This window comes from Pleuronectes platessa, chromosome 9, assembly GCF_947347685.1.
Source record: "Pleuronectes platessa chromosome 9, fPlePla1.1, whole genome shotgun sequence".
NCBI lineage: Eukaryota > Metazoa > Chordata > Actinopteri > Pleuronectiformes > Pleuronectidae > Pleuronectes > Pleuronectes platessa.
In genome coordinates this window covers 809,662-831,454 of record NC_070634.1, presented here as the reverse complement: position 1 = coordinate 831,454, position 21,793 = coordinate 809,662, and the positions used below count along the sequence as shown (strand labels likewise).

The 21,793-nt window shown below is 40.3% G+C and overlaps 2 long non-coding RNA genes across 2 annotated transcripts in view; both read left to right on the top strand.

Moving 5' to 3' along the window:
• The window catches only part of LOC128447706 (uncharacterized), a 137,711-nt gene that overhangs the window by 45,468 nt on the left and 70,450 nt on the right, over nucleotides 1-21,793 (top strand). The gene's annotated exons all lie outside the window — the stretch shown is intronic.
• Nucleotides 4,245-6,730, top strand: LOC128447709 (uncharacterized). Its single transcript, XR_008339661.1, has 3 exons — nucleotides 4,245-4,844; nucleotides 5,728-5,781; nucleotides 6,033-6,730. It is a non-coding gene; the product is annotated as an uncharacterized LOC128447709 (long non-coding RNA).

The following is a 21,793-nucleotide window of genomic DNA, read 5'->3' as shown; positions in this document are numbered from 1 at the left end:
TAAATTTACGTATTCTGGAGTATTTTGAAAAGGGCGTGGCAAAATGGCTCAAGAGCGCCACCTACGGAAAAGCCCCTCATTTAGCATTCACCGATCCTCAAAAAAAACAAAGACTATTGTGTATCATGACTAGATGCACAAAAAAGTCCATCAGTGCATTATGAATAACGCAACAGGAAGCCCGCCAGTTTGACTTTAGTGGCCATTTTGGTCATATTCCATATTTTTTCTTTGATGTACTTGTCGTACAGCTTTCATCAGATCAACTTCAAATTTAGACGATCGTCATCACAACAAATTGGAGATCTAAAGTTATTGAAGGATTACGTTTTAGCAAAACCGTCTGACCGTGGTGTGGCGTTAATGTTTGATGAAATGCCATCAAAACACAGGCTTCCATATTTCAGACATAGTTTGTCCAATTGAGTCCAAACTAGACACATACGACAAGAGTCGCGACCAGAAGACATCACTGCAGAAATTGTGACTTACAATCACAGCGCCCCCTGGTGGCAACAGGAAATGTCTTGTTTTTAAGACGTGTTATGTTTTTATGTACTACTCGGAGAGCTTTCATCAGATCAACTTAAAAATTAGATGAGACTCTACAAAACAAGATGAAGATCTAAAGTTATCAATATTTAAACTTTTCATCATACCGTGTGACCGTGGTGAGGTCTCAAAGTTCTACTAAACGCCAATATAAGCGAGCTTCTGTAACTTAGACATATTTTGTCCAATCGACTCCAAACTACACATATAAGACAAGAGTCGCGACCGGAAGACATCTACCTAGAAATCATGACTTAAAAGGAAAGCGCCCCCTGGTGGCATCAGGAAATGTCTTGTTTTTGTACATCGTGCGCTTTGATTTATTTGTCGGAGAGCTTTCATCACATCAATTTAAAATTTAGACGGGTGGCATCACAACAAGATGGAGATCTAAAGTTATCAAAGAAACAACTTTTCGACACACCGTCTGACTGTGGCGGGGCGTCAAATCAGCTCGCCATGACACACGAAAACGCTTTAAAGGGGACATATTCGCTTTAAAGGGGACATATTATTTCCATTTCACCACAGTTGATATGGTTCCTTGGGTTCTTAATGAAATGTCTGTAAAATATTTTGGTAAAAATACCCCAAGGATAATTTAAAACAGCACCTTTATACTCTGTCTAAAACAGACCTCCTCAGATCAACCTGTTTTGAAGGCCCCGCCCCCCTCTCACCCCGCCCCCATCTTACCCCACCCCCTTTCACCCCTCTCATCCCTCCCCCTTCTCACCCCTCCCCCCTCTCATGGAGGTGTAGGACATGTGCTTGAATGTGTTCTCACTACAGAATGCATTCAACATCTATAGAGCAGATTATGGGCCTCGTGAAAATTTACGTATTCTGGGGTATTTGGAAATGGGTGTGGCAAAATGGCTCAACAGCGCCACCAATGGTGCTTTCCCTCATTTACGGAGAAACACCTCATTTAGCATTCACTGATCCCCACGAAATTGAAGACAGTTGTGTATCATCACCAGATGCACAAAAAACGCGCTCGGAGCAATATGAAAAACGCAACAGGAAGCACGCCATTTTCGATTTCGTGGCCATTTTGGTCATATTCCATAATCTTTTACTTTGATATACTTCTCGTACAGCTTTCATCACATCAACTGAAAATTTAGACGAGTGTCATCACAACAAGATGGAGATCTAAAGTTATCAAAGAAACAACTTTTCGTCACACTGTCTGACTGTGGCGGGGCGTCACATCAGCTCACCATGACACACGAAAACGCTTTAACTTCCGTGTTCATGGGTCCATCTCCCTCAAACTACATGTGTGTATCATCAGCCCCCCTCCCTTGAAGATATTCAGATGGTTTTAAAGAATGGGCGTGGCAAAATGGCTCAACAGCGCCACCAACAGAGCTTCCCCTCATTTATGGAGAAACACCTCATTTAGAATTCACTGATCCTCACGAAATTGAAGACAGTTGTGTATCATCACCAGATGTACAAAAAAGCCTCTTGGAGCATTATGAAAAATGCAACAGGAAGCCCGCCATTTTTGATTTAGTGACTATTTTGGTCATATTCCATAATTTTTTACTTTAATGCACTTATCGTAGAGCTTTCATCAGATCAACTTAAAATTTAGACGACTGTCATCACAACAAAATGAAGATCTAAAGTTATCAAAGAAAAAACTTTTCGCCACACCGTCTGACTGTGGCGGGGCGTCAAAGTGTGACGAAACGCCATCAAAACACGAGCTTCTATATCTCACACATATTTGGTCCCATGGACTCCAAACTACACATGTAAGACAAGAGTCGCGACCTGAAGACAACAACACAAAAATCTTGACTTAAAATTACAGCGCCCCCTGGTGGCAGCAGGAAATGTCTTGTTTTTGGTACATGTTCTATTTTTATGTACTTCTCGGAGAGCTTTCATCAGATCAACTTAAAATTTATACGACTGTCATCACAACAAAATGAAGATCTAAAGTTATCAAAGAAAAAACTTTTCGCCACACTGTCTGACTGTGGCGGGGCGTAAAAGTGTGACGAAACGCCATCAAAACACGAGCTTCTATATCTCACACATATTTGGTCCCATGGACTCCAAACTACACATGTAAGACAAGAGTCGCGACCTGAAGACAACAACACAAAAATCTTGACTTAAAATTACAGCGCCCCCTGGTGGCAGCAGGAAATGTCTTGTTTTTGGTACATGTTCTATTTTTATGTACTTCTCGGAGAGCTTTCATCAGATCAACTTAAAATTTATACGACTGTCATCACAACAAAATGAAGATCTAAAGTTATCAAAGAAAAAACTTTTCGCCACACTGTCTGACTGTGGCGGGGCGTAAAAGTGTGACGAAACGCCATCAAAACACGAGCTTCTATATCTCACACATATTTGGTCCCATGGACTCCAAACTACACATGTAAGACAAGAGTCGCGACCTGAAGACAACAACACAAAAATCTTGACTTAAAATGATAGCGCCCCCTGGTGGCAGCAGGAAATATCTTTTTTTGGTACATGTTCTATTTTGATGTACTTCTCGTAGAGCTTTCATCAGATCAACAAAAAATTTAGATGAGTGTCATCACAACAATATGGAGATAAAAAGTTATCAAAGAAACAACTTTCTGACACACCGTCTGACCGTGGCGTGGCGGCAAAGTGTGATGAACGCCATGAAAACACAAGCTTCTATATCTTAGACATATTTGGTCCCATCGACTCCAAACTAGACATGTAAGACAAGAGTCGCAACCTGATGACATCTACAAAGACACCATGACTTAAAATCATAGCGCCACCTGCTGGCTACAGGAAGTGAAGCGTTTATTCTTGCTGCAGAGCTTAAAACACACGCAAGGCAGAGACGTGCGCTTGGTCATCGATCGCTCTCTCTTCCCCGACCGCAACAGACTTGAAATTGCCTGTGCTCGGGCCCGTTAGTGCTACAACGTAGCCCTAGTTAGGGCCCGAGCACCGAATGGTGAGAGGCCCTATTGAAATTGTAGGCATTATTCTTATTAGGGCCCGAGCACCGAAATCGGTGGGAGGCCCTATTGAAATTGAAATGATTATTATTATTATTATTATTATTATTTTTCTTAGCTTAAATGAATTGGCTTTTTGAGGGCTTTAATGTGCTCAAAAAGTTGTAGGAGTTTGCAGTAAATTCGAAGGCGGCGAAAATTTACGTATTCTGGAGTATTTTGAAAAGGGCGTGGCAAAATGGCTCAAGAGCGCCACCTACGGAAAAGCCCCTCATTTAGCATTCACCGATCTTCAAAAAAAACAAAGACTATTGTGTATCATGACTAGATGCACAAAAAAGTCCATCAGTGCATTATGAATAACGCAACAGGAAGCCCGCCAGTTTGACTTTAGTGGCCATTTTGGTCATATTCGATATTTTTTGTTTTACGTACTCCTCCTACAGCTTTCATCAAATCAACTTACAATTTAGACGATCGTCATCACAACAAAATGGAGATCTAAAGTTATTGAAGGATTAAGTTTTAGCAAAACCGTCTGACCGTGGTGTGGCCTCAAAGTTTGATTAAACGCCATCAAAACACGGGCTCCTGTATCTTGGACATATTTTGTCCAATCGAGTCCAAACTATACACATAACACAAGAGTCGCGACCTGAAGACATCGGTACAGAAATCGTGACTTAAAATCACAGCGTCCCCTAGTGGCAACAGCAAATGTCTTGTTTTTCTATGTGTTACAGTTTGATTCACTACTCGTAGGGCCTTCATTAAATCAACGTAAAAATTTGATGCATGTGTTCAAAACAAGATGAAGATCTAAAGTTAACGAAATTGCAACTTTTCATAATACTGTGTGACCGTGGTGTGGCTTCCAGTTTGAGGAATGAAAACATCTATATCTGGCAGATGTGCTGCAATATTTAGTCACTAGATGGCAGTGTCAGACCATGCTTTGTGTTATCTATGCATTAACAGACTGTGTTTACAGGGTGGCCAACTTTAGAGGAGAATTAAACCTTTTACAGCATTGCTCAAACTTTGGTTTTAGTCTCAATCGCTAAGTTCTTCCTTCATGACAACTCTGAGGGGGGTGTATTTTATTTTAACTCCCTCGTTTAAGCGATATAGATGTTTGAAATTCACGTGACGTCACAGTGTAAGCTGTGCTGTGTGTTGTGAGTTCGGCTTTCACCAGTTACACGTGAACGCCTCATGAAATGGCTTACACCCACATACCCGGTAAATTACACAATTTGATGTTCTGCTCCTTCTCCTGACGGTCACGGTAACGATGTCTGCGCCTCCGTTTCTGTGGTAAGTCACATTAAGTATTTTATTTCGATGTGATTCGCAGGGTGCCTTTGAATCAGCCGTGATAGCTACGGGACGCTAATCCGGGAGCTACATACCAGCTCAGTGTATATCAACGGGTTCGATGCGAATGCCAGCTGTTACCGAAACAACCGCCATGAACCCAGGTCCACCAAGCAGAGATAAGCGTTCGTTTATAAGGATGAATCTGAGACAGGAGACTGTGTGTCGGCTTGTTTTTCGCTAGCGCCGGAGGCTAACTAGCTCGCTAACAAGCAAGCTAACAATATCTTCGAATGGGTGCAGTAACTGTTCTTCGATTCGATTGGGGTTATTACCGACAAACACCGACATGAAAGGACATGAGCGGGTCCACCCAGCAGATATAAGCGTTACTTTATGCGGATGACTCTGAGACAGGAGACTGTGTGTCGGCTTGTAAGTTAGTTTCGCTAGCGGGCTAGCGATGCTAACTGAAACCTGAGAAACCTGAGTGTTTAAAGTCACATCTGCATTGCAAGAGCAGCTGTTCAAAGGAGCATTACGTGTCCTAAAGCTCTTTCTTCAGAGTAGTGTTGTAACGTGTTACAGTGAAAAGTAACCGTGTCTCCCACCTTCAGTATTTAAATCGTTAATCTCAGACAGACTTCACTGAATTCTTTTGTTAAATATGAGTAAATCATAGCCTTGTAACTTTACTAGAACAGACAGTGTCATACAGAATTGTTGGCTAATATGCACTACCTATTTCCTAAGCTGAAATGATTATGATCTGATTAACTTTGAATTAATATTTCATTATTACCATGTAAAAGTCTGTTAAGCAGATAACATGGCACATGTATGACTTTACATATCTGTGTATTTGTGTTCAATGTTCCTCTAGGATGTCCAGCGTGAGACACAACTTGAATCCAACCAGACTGAACACTGACTCCAGGTACAGACCTGTTTTCATTACTTACAAAGTATTGCACATAATACATAATGTGTTAAATTATAATGCAATACTTTTAATGTGAAATAGCTCCATACTAAACATTCATTGTCATGGTAGTGCACGTTTTAATCCAAAAGCATATTCAAATACATAGTTGAATATCCACCGAAAATAAGAATACACACTTTGTTCATATGTAACTCTTTCTCTATAATTATGACATACTTTCATGTTTCCTATCATTTTATTAGGGACGGACGAGCCTGAAGGACACAGCTGTGATGACCATGTTCTGTCTCTTATGACAAAGCAGAAATATAAAACACTGGGTTCTTATCTAAAGTGTATCAAATCAGATCTCCACCATGTTGCTGCTGAGGACATCAGGTGCTGCAGTTCTTCATCTATGAAGATGAAAAAACTCACTGTTAAAGAATGTTTTGTGTTGTGTATGAAGCACAACAGATTTCAGATAGAACCGTTGTACTGTGGTCTGGGTTTGTATCCTAATGGTTAAATGCACATATTTTAAGTCGCTTTTGATAAAAGTACTGAAAGAAATACAACATTGTAAAAATAGATAAAATGTCTTTCTACCTCATCTGTAATATTCAAGGTGATAATCTCCCACAGAGCTATTGATAACAGTCCACATCAAGTCTCTCCACTTCCCTCGGTTTGAAAACATAATTATATAATTAATTTGAGAACTGTTTACAACACTGATGTGTGGAGATTATAATCATATCTAAACTGTCATATTCACTTTAAAACTCCATGACAGGCTAAATAAACGCGGTGGGAATAGTAATGGTGGATATACCAGCCTTCAACAGAATAATGGTGAAACATAGTTACTATCACATGCAACTTACACGTGTAGCATATTGATATTAACTTATTATAATAAAACATAAAGTCTCAACCAAACATACGACCCTGCAGCTAACTTGCTTCAATCTGTTCATTAGACGTGTTAAATAAACTGTAACTTTTATAACAGTTTTATATTAAAAAAGCCTTGCGGCATGTAAGCATATGATGATAGATGAAGCAATAGGTTTTGTTGTAGTATAGTTTCAAGGTTACTTACCTCTAGTTCATAGAGCCTCCTGCTGGCTACAGTAAGTGAAGCGATAGTCCTTGCCGCAGTGCCCAAACGCATGCAACGCAGAGACGAGCGCTTCTCATTGAACGTTCTCTCTTCACCGACCGCAACAGACTTGAAATTGCCTGTGCTCGGGCCCGTTAGTGCTACAACGTAGCCCTAGTTATTATTATTCTTATTATTCTCCGAACAATGAATTGGCTTTTTGAGGGCTTCAACGTGCTCAAAAAGTTTTTAAACTTTCCAGTAAATTAGAGAGTGGTGAAAATTTACGTAATCTGGAGTATTTGGAAATGGGCGTGGCAAAACGGCTCAACAGCGCCCCCTGGAACCAGCCCTTAGGTTTCCACATAAGCGATTTTCACCAAAATCTAGACACTGGTGTAACGTGAATAATCATAGAAAAAAGTCTCTTGGAGCATTATGAAAAACGCAACAGGAAGCCCGCCATTTTGGATTTAGTGGCCATTTTGGCCAAATTCAACATTTTTAGTTTAATGTACTTGTCGTAGAGCTTTCATCAGATCAACTTAAAAATTAGACGCGTGTCATCACAACAAGATTGAGAAAAAAACTGATCAACGGAATTTTTTTCCGTCACTTCGTGTGACCGTGGCGTGTCGTCAAAGTTTGGTTCCACGCCATCAAAACACGAGCATCTGTATCTCGAACATACATGGTCCAATCAAGTCCAAACTAGACATGTAAGAGAAGAGTCCCGGCCTGATGACATCTACACAGAAATAATGACTTAAAATCACAGCGCCCCCTGGTGGCACCAGGAAATGTCTTGTTTTTTGCTTGTCTTACACTTGGATGTATTCCTCCTCATCCACTGACCTCAACCATGTCAAACTGTATCAAATGGGTCTCAAGACATTGATAATGAAGGCATAAGATAACTGTGCTTTTTCGTCAAACGCCATATTAATGGCGTGGCATCAAAGTTCATCAACTCGCCGCGAAACACGAAATTGCTCTAACTTCAGTGTTCATGGTTCTATCTCACTCAAACTACATGTGTGCAACAACATCCCCCCCCTGAAGATTTTCATATGGTTTTAAGGAATGGGCGTGTCAAAATAACTGACTAGCGCCCCCTAACGGGCAGCCCCGGCACTAAGATTGGCCGACATGTACAAAAATCGATTTGGGCATGTGTCTTTTCATAACAAACAAATAAGTCTCTTGGATAGATATACTAGACTAAACAGGAAGCCCACCATTTTGGATTTAGTGGCCATTTTAGCCCTATTCCACATTTTTACTTTGATTTACTTGTCGTAGAGCTTTCATCAGATCAACTTCAAATTCAGATGAGTGTCATCACAACAAGATTGAGATAAAGACTGATTAAGGGATTTTTTTCCCTTCACACCGTGTGACCGTGGCGTGGCATTAAAGTTTGGTTACACGCCATCAAAACACGAGCATCTGTATCTCGAACATACATGGTCCAATCAAGTCCAAACTAGACATGTAAGACAAGAGTTTCGGCCTGATGACATCTACACAGAAATTATGACTTGAAATCACAGCGCCCCCTGGTGGCAACATGAAGTGACATGTTTTATACTTTGATGAACTGCTCCTGGCTGCTTTAAGATATACAGCTCAAATGAGCTCAGTCAAGTCATTGAATCAAGGTCAGAATTGTGACATTTCCTCAAACCATGTAAACATTGATGTTTGGCGAAGGATCATCCTTCGCCAAAGGACACGATGTTTTCATAATTCCACTGTGCATTGTCCTATCACTACCAAACTTCTGTCACATGATAAGAGTACAAGCCTGAACAGCTCTATGTGTCAATATTTCCTCAGTGTCATAGCGCCACCTACTGATTCTCCAGGAAACAGGAAGTACTTTGTTAATCCACTCTGCATTATCCAACCGGCTCCAAACTACTGACCTATGATCACAATACTGATCTGAACAGCTCCACATATAAATATTAGTTCAGGGCCATAGCGCCACCTACTGATCAGTGTGAAAATTAAGTTGTGTTAACATTGTCCAATTGACACAAAATTGCTCACGCTACATCAGAGCGCCTACATGAACAGATATATATGTCTGTGCGTAATAATAGTGATGGCGCCACCTACTGGCAAACCTACTGCCGCAGAGCGCAAAACGCATGCAACGTGGAGAAGTGCATGCTCGATCGATGATGTGCGCTTGGTCATCGATCGCTCTCTCCACCGACCGCAACAAGCTTCAACGTGCGGGTGCTCGGGCCCGCAAGTGCTACAACGTAGCCCTAGTTATTATTATTATTTTGCTGTGTCGTTAATGAATTGGCTTTTTGAGGGCTTTAACATGCTCAAAAAGTTGTAAAAGTTTGCAGTAAGTTAGAAAGTCGTGAAAATTTACGTATTCTGGGGTATTTGGAAATGGGCGTGGCAAAATGGCTCAACAGCGCCACCAACGGAGAGCCCCTCATTTACGGAGATGCACCTCATTTAGCATTCACTGATCCTCACGAAATTGAAGACAGTTGTGTATCATCACCAGATGTACAAAAAAGCCTCTTGGAGCATTATGAAAAACGCAACAGGAAGCCCGCCATTTTTGATTTAGTGACTATTTTGGTCATATTCCATAATTTTTTACGTTAATACACTTCTCGTAGAGCTTTCATCAGATCAACTTAAAATTTAGACGACTGTCTTCACATAAATATAGAGATCTAAAGTTATTGAAGGATTAAGTTTTAGCAAAACCGTCTGACCGTGGTGTGGCCTCAAAGTTTGATTAAACGCCATCAAAACACGGGCTCCTGTATCTTGGACATATTTTGTCCAATCGAGTCCAAACTATACACATAGGACAAGAGTCACGACCTGAAGACATCTGTACAGAAATCGTGACTTAAAATCACAGCGTCCCCTGGTGGCAACAGGAAATGTGTTTTTTTTGTACGTGTTATGTTTTTATGTACTACTCGGAGAGCTTTCATCAGATCAACTTAAAAATTAGATGAGACTCTACAAAACAAGATGAAGATCTAAAGTTATCAAAATTTAAACTTTTCATCAATCCGTGTGACCGTGGTGAGGCTTAAAATCTTGATGTGCAAAATGAAAAGACATGTTTTCATTTCAACCATGTATGTGTTTCATGGTGTTATACTGACCTCTAGTGGCTTTATATTGCCGGCACAACCTACTTGTACCGCAATATTAAGTCACTAGAGGGCAGTGTAGGATCATGGTTTGACCAAGGCACAAATTGTGTCACCTAAGGCAGGGGTAGGCAACCTTTACTATTTCCTCCACTCTTCCCCCAATTTAAAGCTGTCTGTTGCCGCACAACATATTTGATAACACAGGTTATAAAGTTATTTATATATATATATATATATATATATATATATAGTCATGCAATATATATAAAAACTATAGTTTGTTGCATTTATTAAATAATAGAACGACAATAAAGACAACTGTTGACATTTAACTGCTATTTTTACCTGTTACAAAATAGGAAAACACCAAACTCTGACCATGGCGTGGAGTCAAAGTCTGATCACACGCCATCAAAACACGAGTGTCTGTATCTTGGACATATTTGGTCCAATCAACTCCAAACTAGACATGTAAGACAAGGGTCGCGACCTGATGACATCTACAAAGACATCATGACTTAAAATCCTAGCGCCACCTGCTGGCTACAGGAAGTGAAGCGTTTATTGTTGCTGCAGAGCTTAAAACGCACGCAAGGCAGAGACATGCGCTTGGTCATCGATCGTTCTCTCTTCCCCGACCGCAACAGACTTGAAATTGCCTGTGCTCGACCACTCTTCCCCCAATTTAAAGCTGTCTGGTGCCGCACAACATATTTGATAACACAGGTTATAAAGTTATATATATATATATATATATATATATATATATATATTTATTTTTATTTTGCTGTGTCGTTAATGAATTGGCTTTTTGAGGGCTTTATCATACTCAAAAAGTTGTAAAAGTTTGCAGTAAGTTAGAAAGTCGTGAAAATTTACGTATTCTGGGGTATTTGGAAATGGGCGTGGCAAAATGGCTCAACAGCGCCACCAACGGAGAGCCCCTCATTTACGGAGATGCACCTCATTTAGCATTCACTGATCCTCACGAAATTGAAGACAGTTGTGTATCATCACCAGATGTACAAAAAAGCCTCTTGGAGCATTATGAAAAACGCAACAGGAAGCCCGCCATTTTTGATTTAGTGACTATTTTGGTCATATTCCATAATTTTTTACTTTAATGCACTTCTCGTAGAGCTTTCATCAGATCAACTTAAAATTTAGACGACTGTCATCACAACAAAATGAAGATCTAAAGTTATCAAAGAAAAAACTTTTCGCCACACCGTCTGACTGTGGCGGGGCGTCAAAGTGTGACGAAACGCCATCAAAACACGAGCTTCTATATCTCAGACATATTTGGTCCCATGGACTCCAACCTACACATGTAAGACAAGAGTCGCGACCTGAAGACAACAACACAAAAATCTTGACTTAAAATGACAGCGCCCCCTGGTGGCAGCAGGAAATGTCTTGTTTTTGGTACATGTTCTATTTTTATGTACTTCTCGGAGAGCTTTCATCAGATCAACAAAAAATTTAGATGAGTGTCATCACAACAATATGGAGATAAAAACTTATCAAAGAAACAGCTTTCTGACACACCGTCTGACCGTGGCGTGGCGGCAAAGTGTGATGAACGCCATGAAAACACAAGCTTCTATATCTTAGACATATTTGGTCCCATCGACTCCAAACTAGACATGTAAGACAAGAGTCGCGACCTGATGACATCTACAAAGACACCATGACTTAAAATCATAGCGCCACCTGCTGGCTACAGGAAGTGAAGCGTTTATTCTTGCTGCAGAGCTTAAAACGCACGCAAGGCAGAGACGTGCGCTTGGTCATCGATCGCTCTCTCTTCCCCGACCGCAACAGACTTGAAATTGCCTGTGCTCGGGCCCGTTAGTGCTACAACGTAGCCCTAGTTATTATTATTATTATTATTATTATTATTTTTTTCCGATTAAACTTATTGGCTTTTTGAGGGCTTTAATGTGCTCAAAAAGTTGTAGGAGTTTGCAGTAAATTCGAAGGCGGCTTAAATTTACGTATTCTGGAGTATTTTGAAAAGGGCGTGGCAAAATGGCTCAAGAGCGCCACCTACGGAAAAGCCCCTCATTTAGCATTCACCGATCCTCAAAAAAAACAAAGACTATTGTGTATCATGACTAGATGCACAAAAAAGTCAATCAGTGCATTATGAATAACGCAACAGGAAGCCCGCCAGTTTGACTTTAGTGGCCATTTTGGTCATATTCCATATTTTTGTTTTGAAGTACTCCTCCTACAGCTTTCATCAAATCAACTTACAATTTAGACGATCGTCATCACAACAAAATGGAGATCTAAAGTTATTGAAGGATTAAGTTTTAGCAAAACCGTCTGACCGTGGTGTGGCCTCAAAGTTTGATTAAACGCCATCAAAACACGGGCTCCTGTATCTTGGACATATTTTGTCCAATCGAGTCCAAACTATACACATAAGACAAGAGTCGCGACCTGAAGACATCGGTACAGAAATCGTGACTTAAAATCACAGCGTCCCCTGGTGGCAACAGCAAATGTCTTGTTTTTCTATGTGTTACAGTTTGATTCACTACTCGTAGGGCCTTCATTAAATCAACGTAAAAATTTGATGCATGTGTTCAAAACAAGATGAAGATCTAAAGTTAACGAAATTGCAACTTTTCATAATACTGTGTGACCGTGGTGTGGCTTCCAGTTTGAGGAATGAAAACATCTATATCTGGCAGATGTGCTGCAATATTTAGTCACTAGATGGCAGTGTCAGACCATGCTTTGTGTTATCTATGCATTAACAGACTGTGTTTACAGGGTGGCCAACTTTAGAGGAGAATTAAACCTTTTACAGCATTGCTCAAACTTTGGTTTTAGTCTCAATCGCTAAGTTCTTCCTTCATGACAACTCTGAGGGGGGTGTATTTTATTTTAACTCCCTCGTTTAAGCGATATAGATGTTTGAAATTCACGTGACGTCACAGTTTGAGCTGTGCTGTGTGTTGTGAGTTCGGCTTTAACGAGTTACAAGTGAACGCCTCATGACACATGGCTTCCACCCACATACCCGGTAAATTACACACTTTGATGTTCTGCTCCTTCTCCTGACGGTCACGGTAACGATGTCTGCGCCTCCGTTTCTGTGGTAAGTCACGTTAAGTATTTTATTTCGATGTGATTCGCAGGGTGCCTTTGAATCAGCCGTGATAGCTAAGGGACGCTAATCCGGGAGCTACATACCAGCTCAGTGTATATCAACGGGTTCGATGCGAATGCCAGCTGTTACCGAAACAACCGCCATGAACCCAGGTCCACCAAGCAGAGATAAGCGTTCGTTTATAAGGATGAATCTGAGACAGGAGACTGTGTGTCGGCTTCTTTTTCGCTAGCGCCGGAGGCTAACTAGCTCGCTAACAAGCAAGCTAACAATATCTTCGCATGGGTGCAGTAACTCTTCTTCGATTCGATTGGGGTTATTACCGACAAACACCGACATGAAACGACATGAGCGGGTCCACCCAGCAGATATAAGCGTTACTTTATGCGGATGACTCTGAGACAGGAGACTGTGTGTCGGCTTGTAAGTTAGTTTCGCTAGCGGGCTAGCGATGCTAACTGAAACCTGAGAAACCTGAGTGTTTAAAGTCACATCTGCATTGCAAGAGCAGCTGTTCAAAGGAGCATTACGTGTCCTAAAGCTCTTTCTTCAGAGTAGTGTTGTAACGTGTTACAGTGAAAAGTAACCGTGTCTCCCACCTTCAGTATTTAAATCGTTAATCTCAGACAGACTTCACTGAATTCTTTTGTTAAATATGAGTAAATCATAGCCTTGTAACTTTACTAGAACAGACAGTGTCATACAGAATTGTAGGCTAATATGCACTACATATTTCCTAAGCTGAAATGATTATGATCTGATTAACTTTGAATTAATATTTTATTATTACCATGTAAAAGTCTGTTAAGCAGTTAACATGGCACATGTATGACTTAACATATCTGTGTATTTGTGTTCAATGTTCCTCTAGGATGTCCAGCGTGAGACACAACTTGAATCCAACCAGACTGAACACTGACTCCAGGTACAGACCTGTTTTCATTACTTACAAAGTATTGCACATAATACATAATGTGTTAAATTATAATGCAATACTTTTAATGTGAAATAGCTCCATACTAAACATTCATTGTCATGGTAGTGCACGTTTTAATCCAAAAGCATATTCAAATACATAGTTGAATATCCACCGAAAATAAGAATACACACTTTGTTCATTTGTAACTCTTTCTCTATAATTATGACATACTTTCATGTTTCCTATCACTTTATTAGGGACAGACGAGCCTGAAGGACACAGCTGTGATGACCATGTTCTGTCTCTTATGGCAAAGCAGAAATATTAAACACTGGGTTCTTATCTAAAGTGTATCAAATCAGATCTCCACCATGTTGCTGCTGAGGACATCAGGTGCTGCAGTTCTTCATCTATGAAGAGAAAAAACGCACAGTTAAAGAATGTTTTGTGTTGTGTATGAAGCACAACAGATTTCAGATAGAACTGTTGTCTTGGTTTGTATCCTCATGGTTAAATGTACATATTTTAAGTCCCTTCTGATAAAAGTACTGAAAGAAATACACATTGTATAAATAGATAAAATGTCTTTCTACCTCATCAGTAATATTCAAGGTGATAATCTCCCACAGAGCTATTGATAACAGTCCACATCAAGTCTCTCCACTTCTCTCAGTATGAAAACATAATTATATAATTAATTTGAGAACTGTTTACAACACTGATGTGTGGAGATTAAAATCATATCTAAACTGTCTAATTCACTGTAAAACTCCATGACATTCGCAGGCCATCTGCAGTTAAGGGAGCAACGTATGGAGTGATTTGTAGAGGGCAGAAACTTGGACTATGGTCAGAGAAGGTCTCTGGTTCGTCTCCGGTTCGACTCCACGGAGAGACAACAAAAGACAAACCTGGATTGATCTGTCCAAAAATCCAAGAGTCTCCCTACCCTCTCTAGTGCCCCTGAGCAAGGCACCTCACTCCCCCAACATCTGCTCCGTGAGCGCCGTACATGGTCGCTCACTGCTCTGTGTGTCCTGCACCAGATGGGTAAAAAGCAGAGATTAAATTTCCCTACCTGCATGAGTGTGCCTTTGCATGTCTGTGCATGTGTTTGGGACGAATAAATGGATCTTAATCTTAATCTTTTAATCTTAATCAGTTGTCTTCCAGTTGACCAGCATGACGCTGCAGATCTCCACCATGTTGCTGCTGAGGACATCAGGAGCTGCATTAATGAGGAGCAGAAGCGCACTGTTATGAATGTTTTGTGTTGTGTATGAAGCACCACATATTTCAGATAGAACCGATGTACTGGGGTCTGGGTTTGTATACTAATGGTTAAATGCACATACTTTAAATCGCTTTTGATAAAACGTGAGAAAGAAATACAACATTGTACACAGATAAAATGTCTTTCTACCTCATCTGTAATATTCAAGGTGATGATCTCCCACAGAGCTGTTGATAACAGTCCACATCAAGTCTCTCCACTTCCCTCAGTGTGAAAACATAATTATATAATTAATGTGAGAACTGTTTACAACACTGATGTGTGGACATTATAATCTTATCTATACTGTCTAATTGACTCTACAACTCCATGACAGACTAAATAAACGATGTGAAAATAGTAATGGTGAATATACCAGCCTGTATCAGAATATTGGTGAAACATAGTTACTATCACATGCAACGTACAAGTGTAGAGTATTGATAGTAACTTATTGAAAAAATAAATAAAGTCACAACCAAAACAAGACTGTGGAGTTAACTTGCTTCAATCTGTTCATTAGACGTGATAAATAAACGGTAACTTTTATAACAATTACATATTACACAAAACTTGAGGCATGTAAGCATATGATGATAGATAAAGCAATAGGTTATGTTGTATAGTTTGAAGGTTACTTACCTCTAGTTCAGCACCAGCTGCTGGCTACAGGAAGTGGAGCGATCATCCTTGCCGCAGAGCGCAAACGCATGCAATGCGGAGACTAGCGCTTGTTATTAGGGCCCGAGCACCGAAATCGGTGGGAGGCCCTATTGAAATTGAAATGATTATTATTATTATTATTATTATTATTTTTCTTAGCTTAAATGAATTGGCTTTTTGAGGGCTTTAATGTGCTCAAAAAGTTGTAGGAGTTTGCAGTAAATTCGAAGGCGGCGAAAATTTACGTATTCTGGAGTATTTTGAAAAGGGCGTGGCAAAATGGCTCAAGAGCGCCACCTACGGAAAAGCCCCTCATTTAGCATTCACCGATCTTCAAAAAAAACAAAGACTATTGTGTATCATGACTAGATGCACAAAAAAGTCCATCAGTGCATTATGAATAACGCAACAGGAAGCCCGCCAGTTTGACTTTAGTGGCCATTTTGGTCATATTCGATATTTTTTGTTTTAAGTACTCCTCCTACAGCTTTCATCAAATCAACTTACAATTTAGACGATCGTCATCACAACAAAATGGAGATCTAAAGTTATTGAAGGATTAAGTTTTAGCAAAACCGTCTGACCGTGGTGTGGCCTCAAAGTTTGATTAAACGCCATCAAAACACGGGCTCCTGTATCTTGGACATATTTTGTCCAATCGAGTCCAAACTATACACATAAGACAAGAGTCGCGACCTGAAGACATCGGTACAGAAATCGTGACTTAAAATCACAGCGTCCCCTGGTGGCAACAGCAAATGTCTTGTTTTTCTATGTGTTACAGTTTGATTCACTACTCGTAGGGCCTTCATTAAATCAACGTAAAAATTTGATGCATGTGTTCAAAACAAGATGAAGATCTAAAGTTAACGAAATTGCAACTTTTCATAATACTGTGTGACCGTGGTGTGGCTTCCAGTTTGAGGAATGAAAACATCTATATCTGGCAGATGTGCTGCAATATTTAGTCACTAGATGGCAGTGTCAGACCATGCTTTGTGTTATCTATGCATTAACAGACTGTGTTTACAGGGTGGCCAACTTTAGAGGAGAATTAAACCTTTTACAGCATTGCTCAAACTTTGGTTTTAGTCTCAATCGCTAAGTTCTTCCTTCATGACAACTCTGAGGGGGGTGTATTTTATTTTAACTCCCTCGTTTAAGCGATATAGATGTTTGAAATTCACGTGACGTCACAGTTTGAGCTGTGCTGTGTGTTGTGAGTTCGGCTTTAACGAGTTACAAGTGAACGCCTCATGACACATGGCTTCCACCCACATACCCGGTAAATTACACACTTTGATGTTCTGCTCCTTCTCCTGACGGTCACGGTAACGATGTCTGCGCCTCCGTTTCTGTGGTAAGTCACGTTAAGTATTTTATTTCGATGTGATTCGCAGGGTGCCTTTGAATCAGCCGTGATAGCTAAGGGACGCTAATCCGGGAGCTACATACCAGCTCAGTGTATATCAACGGGTTCGATGCGAATGCCAGCTGTTACCGAAACAACCGCCATGAACCCAGGTCCACCAAGCAGAGATAAGCGTTCGTTTATAAGGATGAATCTGAGACAGGAGACTGTGTGTCGGCTTCTTTTTCGCTAGCGCCGGAGGCTAACTAGCTCGCTAACAAGCAAGCTAACAATATCTTCGCATGGGTGCAGTAACTCTTCTTCGATTCGATTGGGGTTATTACCGACAAACACCGACATGAAACGACATGAGCGGGTCCACCCAGCAGATATAAGCGTTACTTTATGCGGATGACTCTGAGACAGGAGACTGTGTGTCGGCTTGTAAGTTAGTTTCGCTAGCGGGCTAGCGATGCTAACTGAAACCTGAGAAACCTGAGTGTTTAAAGTCACATCTGCATTGCAAGAGCAGCTGTTCAAAGGAGCATTACGTGTCCTAAAGCTCTTTCTTCAGAGTAGTGTTGTAACGTGTTACAGTGAAAAGTAACCGTGTCTCCCACCTTCAGTATTTAAATCGTTAATCTCAGACAGACTTCACTGAATTCTTTTGTTAAATATGAGTAAATCATAGCCTTGTAACTTTACTAGAACAGACAGTGTCATACAGAATTGTAGGCTAATATGCACTACATATTTCCTAAGCTGAAATGATTATGATCTGATTAACTTTGAATTAATATTTTATTATTACCATGTAAAAGTCTGTTAAGCAGTTAACATGGCACATGTATGACTTAACATATCTGTGTATTTGTGTTCAATGTTCCTCTAGGATGTCCAGCGTGAGACACAACTTGAATCCAACCAGACTGAACACTGACTCCAGGTACAGACCTGTTTTCATTACTTACAAAGTATTGCACATAATACATAATGTGTTAAATTATAATGCAATGCTTTTAATGTGAAATAGCTCCATACTAAACATTCATTGTCATGGTAGTGCACGTTTTAATCCAAAAGCATATTCAAATACATAGTTGAATATCCACCGAAAATAAGAATACACACTTTGTTCATATGTAACTCTTTCTCTATAATTATGACATACTTTCATGTTTCCTATCATTTTATTAGGGACGGACGAGCCTGAAGGACACAGCTGTGATGACCATGTTCTGTCTCTTATGACAAAGCAGAAATATAAAACACTGGGTTCTTATCTAAAGTGTATCAAATCAGATCTCCACCATGTTGCTGCTGAGGACATCAGGTGCTGCAGTTCTTCATCTATGAAGATGAAAAAACTCACTGTTAAAGAATGTTTTGTGTTGTGTATGAAGCACAACAGATTTCAGATAGAACAGTTGTACTGTGGTCTTGGTTTGAATCCTCATGGTTAAATGTACATATTTTAAGTCCCTTCTGATAAAAGTACTGAAAGAAATACAACATTGTACAAATAGATAAAATGTCTTTCTACCTCATCAGTAATATTCAAGGTGATAATCTCCCACAGAGCTATTGATAACAGTCCACATCAAGTCTCTCGACTTCTCTCAGTGTGAAAACATAATTATATCATTAATTTGACAACTGTTTACAACACTGATGTTTGGAGATTAAAATCATATCTAAACTGTCTAATTCACTGTAAAACTCCATGACATTCGCAGGCCATCTGTAGTTAAAAGACGAACCTGGATTGATCTGTCCAAAAATCCAAAAGTCTCCCTACCCTCTCTAGTGCCCCTGAGCAAGGCACCTCACTCCCCAAACATCTGCTCCCCGAGCGCCGTACATGGTCGCTGACTGCTCTTTGTGTCCTGCACCAGATGGGTAAAAAGCAGAGATTAAATTTCCCTACCTACATGAATGTGCCTTTGCATGTCTGTGCATTTGTTTGGGACGAATAAATGGATCTTAATCTTAATCTTTTAATCTTGATCAGTTGTCTTCCAGTTGACCAGCATGACGCTGCAGATCTCCACCATGTTGCTGCTGAGGACATCAGGAGCTGCATTAATGAGGAGCAGAAGCGCACTGTTATGAATGTTTTGTGTTGTGTATGAAGCAGCACATATTTCAGATAGAACCGATGTACTGGGGTCTGGGTTTGTATCCTAATGGTTAAATGCACATACTTTAAATCGCTTTTGATAAAACGTGAGAAAGAAATACAACATTGTACACATAGATAAAATGTCTTTCTACCTCATCTGTAATATTCAAGGTGATGATCTCCCACAGAGCTGTTGATAACAGTCCACATCAAGTCTCTCCACTTCCCTCAGTGTGAAAACATAATTATATAATTAATTTGAGAACTGTTTACAACACTGATGTGTGGAGATTAAAATCATATCTAAACTGTCTAATTCTCTAGTGCCCCTGAGCAAGGCACCTCACTCCCCCAACATCTGCTCCCCGTACATGGTCGCTCACTGCTCTGTGTGTCCTGCACCAGATGGGTAAAAAGCAGAGATTAAATTTCCCTACCTGCATGAGTGTGCCTTTGCATGTCTGTGCATGTGTTTGGGACGAATAAATGGATCTTAATCTTAATCAGTTGTCTTCCAGTTGACCAGCATGACGCTGCAGATCTCCACCATGTTGCTGCTGAGGACATCAGGAGCTGCATTAATGAGGAGCAGAAGCGCACTGTAATGAATGTTTTGTGTTGTGTATGAAGCACCACATATTTCAGATAGAACCGATGTACTGGGGTCTGGGTTTGTATACTAATGGTTAAATGCACATACTTTAAATCGCTTTTGATAAAACGTGGGAAAGAAATACAACATTGTACACATAGATAAAATGTCTTTCTACCTCATCTGTAATATTCAAGGTGATGATCTCCCACAGAGCTGTTGATAACAGTCCACATCAAGTCTCTCCACTTCCCTCAGTGTGAAAACATAATTATATAATTAACTGGAGAAGTGTTTACAACACTGATGTGTGGACATTATAATCTTATCTATACTGTCTAATTGACTCTACAACTCCATGACAGACTAAATTAACAATGTGAAAATAGTAATGGTGGATATATCAGCCTGTATCAGAATAATGGTGAAACAGTTATTATCACATGCAACTTACACATGTAGCGGATTGATATTAACTTATGAAAATAAAACATAAAGTCACAGCCAAACATACGACTCTGCAGTTAACTTGCTTCAATGTGTTCATTAGATGTGTTAAATAAACGGTAACTTTTATAACAATTTTATATTAAAAAAGCCTTGAGGCATGCAAGTATATGGTGATAGTTAAAGCAATAGGTTTGGTTGTATGGTTTCAAGGTTACTTACCTCTAGTTCATAGAGCCTCCTGCTGGCTACAGGAAGTGAAGCAATAATCCTTGCCGCAGTGCACAAACGCATGCAACGCAGAGACGAGCGCTTGGTCATTGAACGTTCTCTCTTCACCGACCGCAACAGACTAGAAATTGCCTGTGCTCGGTCCCGTTAGTGCTACAACGTAGCCCTAGTTATTATTATTTCCCTTCGGGGGGCTTTTTCAGGGTCTAGACATGCTCAAAAAGTTGTGAAACTTTGCAAGAAATTCAAGGTCTGCGGATATTTTAGTATTCTGCAGTAATTTGAATTGGGCGTGGCAAAATGGCTCAACAGCGCCCCCTGGAACCAGCCCCTAGGTTTCCACATAAGCGATTTTCACCAAAATCTAGACACTGGTGTAACGTGACGAAGCATAGAAAAAAGTATCTTGGAGCATTATGAAAAACGCAACAGGAAGCCCGCCATTTTGGATTTAGTGGCCATTTTTGCCAAATTCCACATTTTTAGTTTAATGTACTTGTCGTAGAGCTTTCATCAGATCAACTTAAAAATTAGACGGGTGTCATCACAACAAGATTGAGAAAAAAATGATCAACGGAATTTTTTTTTGTCACTCCGTGTGACCGTGGCGTGTCGTCAAAGTTTGGTTCCACGCCATCAAAACACGAGCATCTGTATCTCGAACATACATGGTCCAATCAAGTCCAAACTAGACATGTAAGACAAGAGTCCCGGCCTGATGACATCTACACAGAAATAATGACTTAAAATCACAGCGCCCCCTGGTGGCACCAGGAAATGTCTTGTTTTTTGCTTGTCTTACACTTGGATGTATTCCTCCTCATCCACTGACCTCAACCATGTCAAACTGTACCAAATGGGTCTCAAGACATTGATAATGAAGGCATAAGATAACTGTGACTTTTCGTCAAACGCCATATTAATGGCGTGGCATCAAAGTTCATCACCTCGCCGTGAAACACGAAATTGCTTTAACTTCAGTGTTCATGGTTCTAGCTCACTCAAACTACATGTGTGCAACAACATCCCCCCCCTGAAGATTTTCATATGG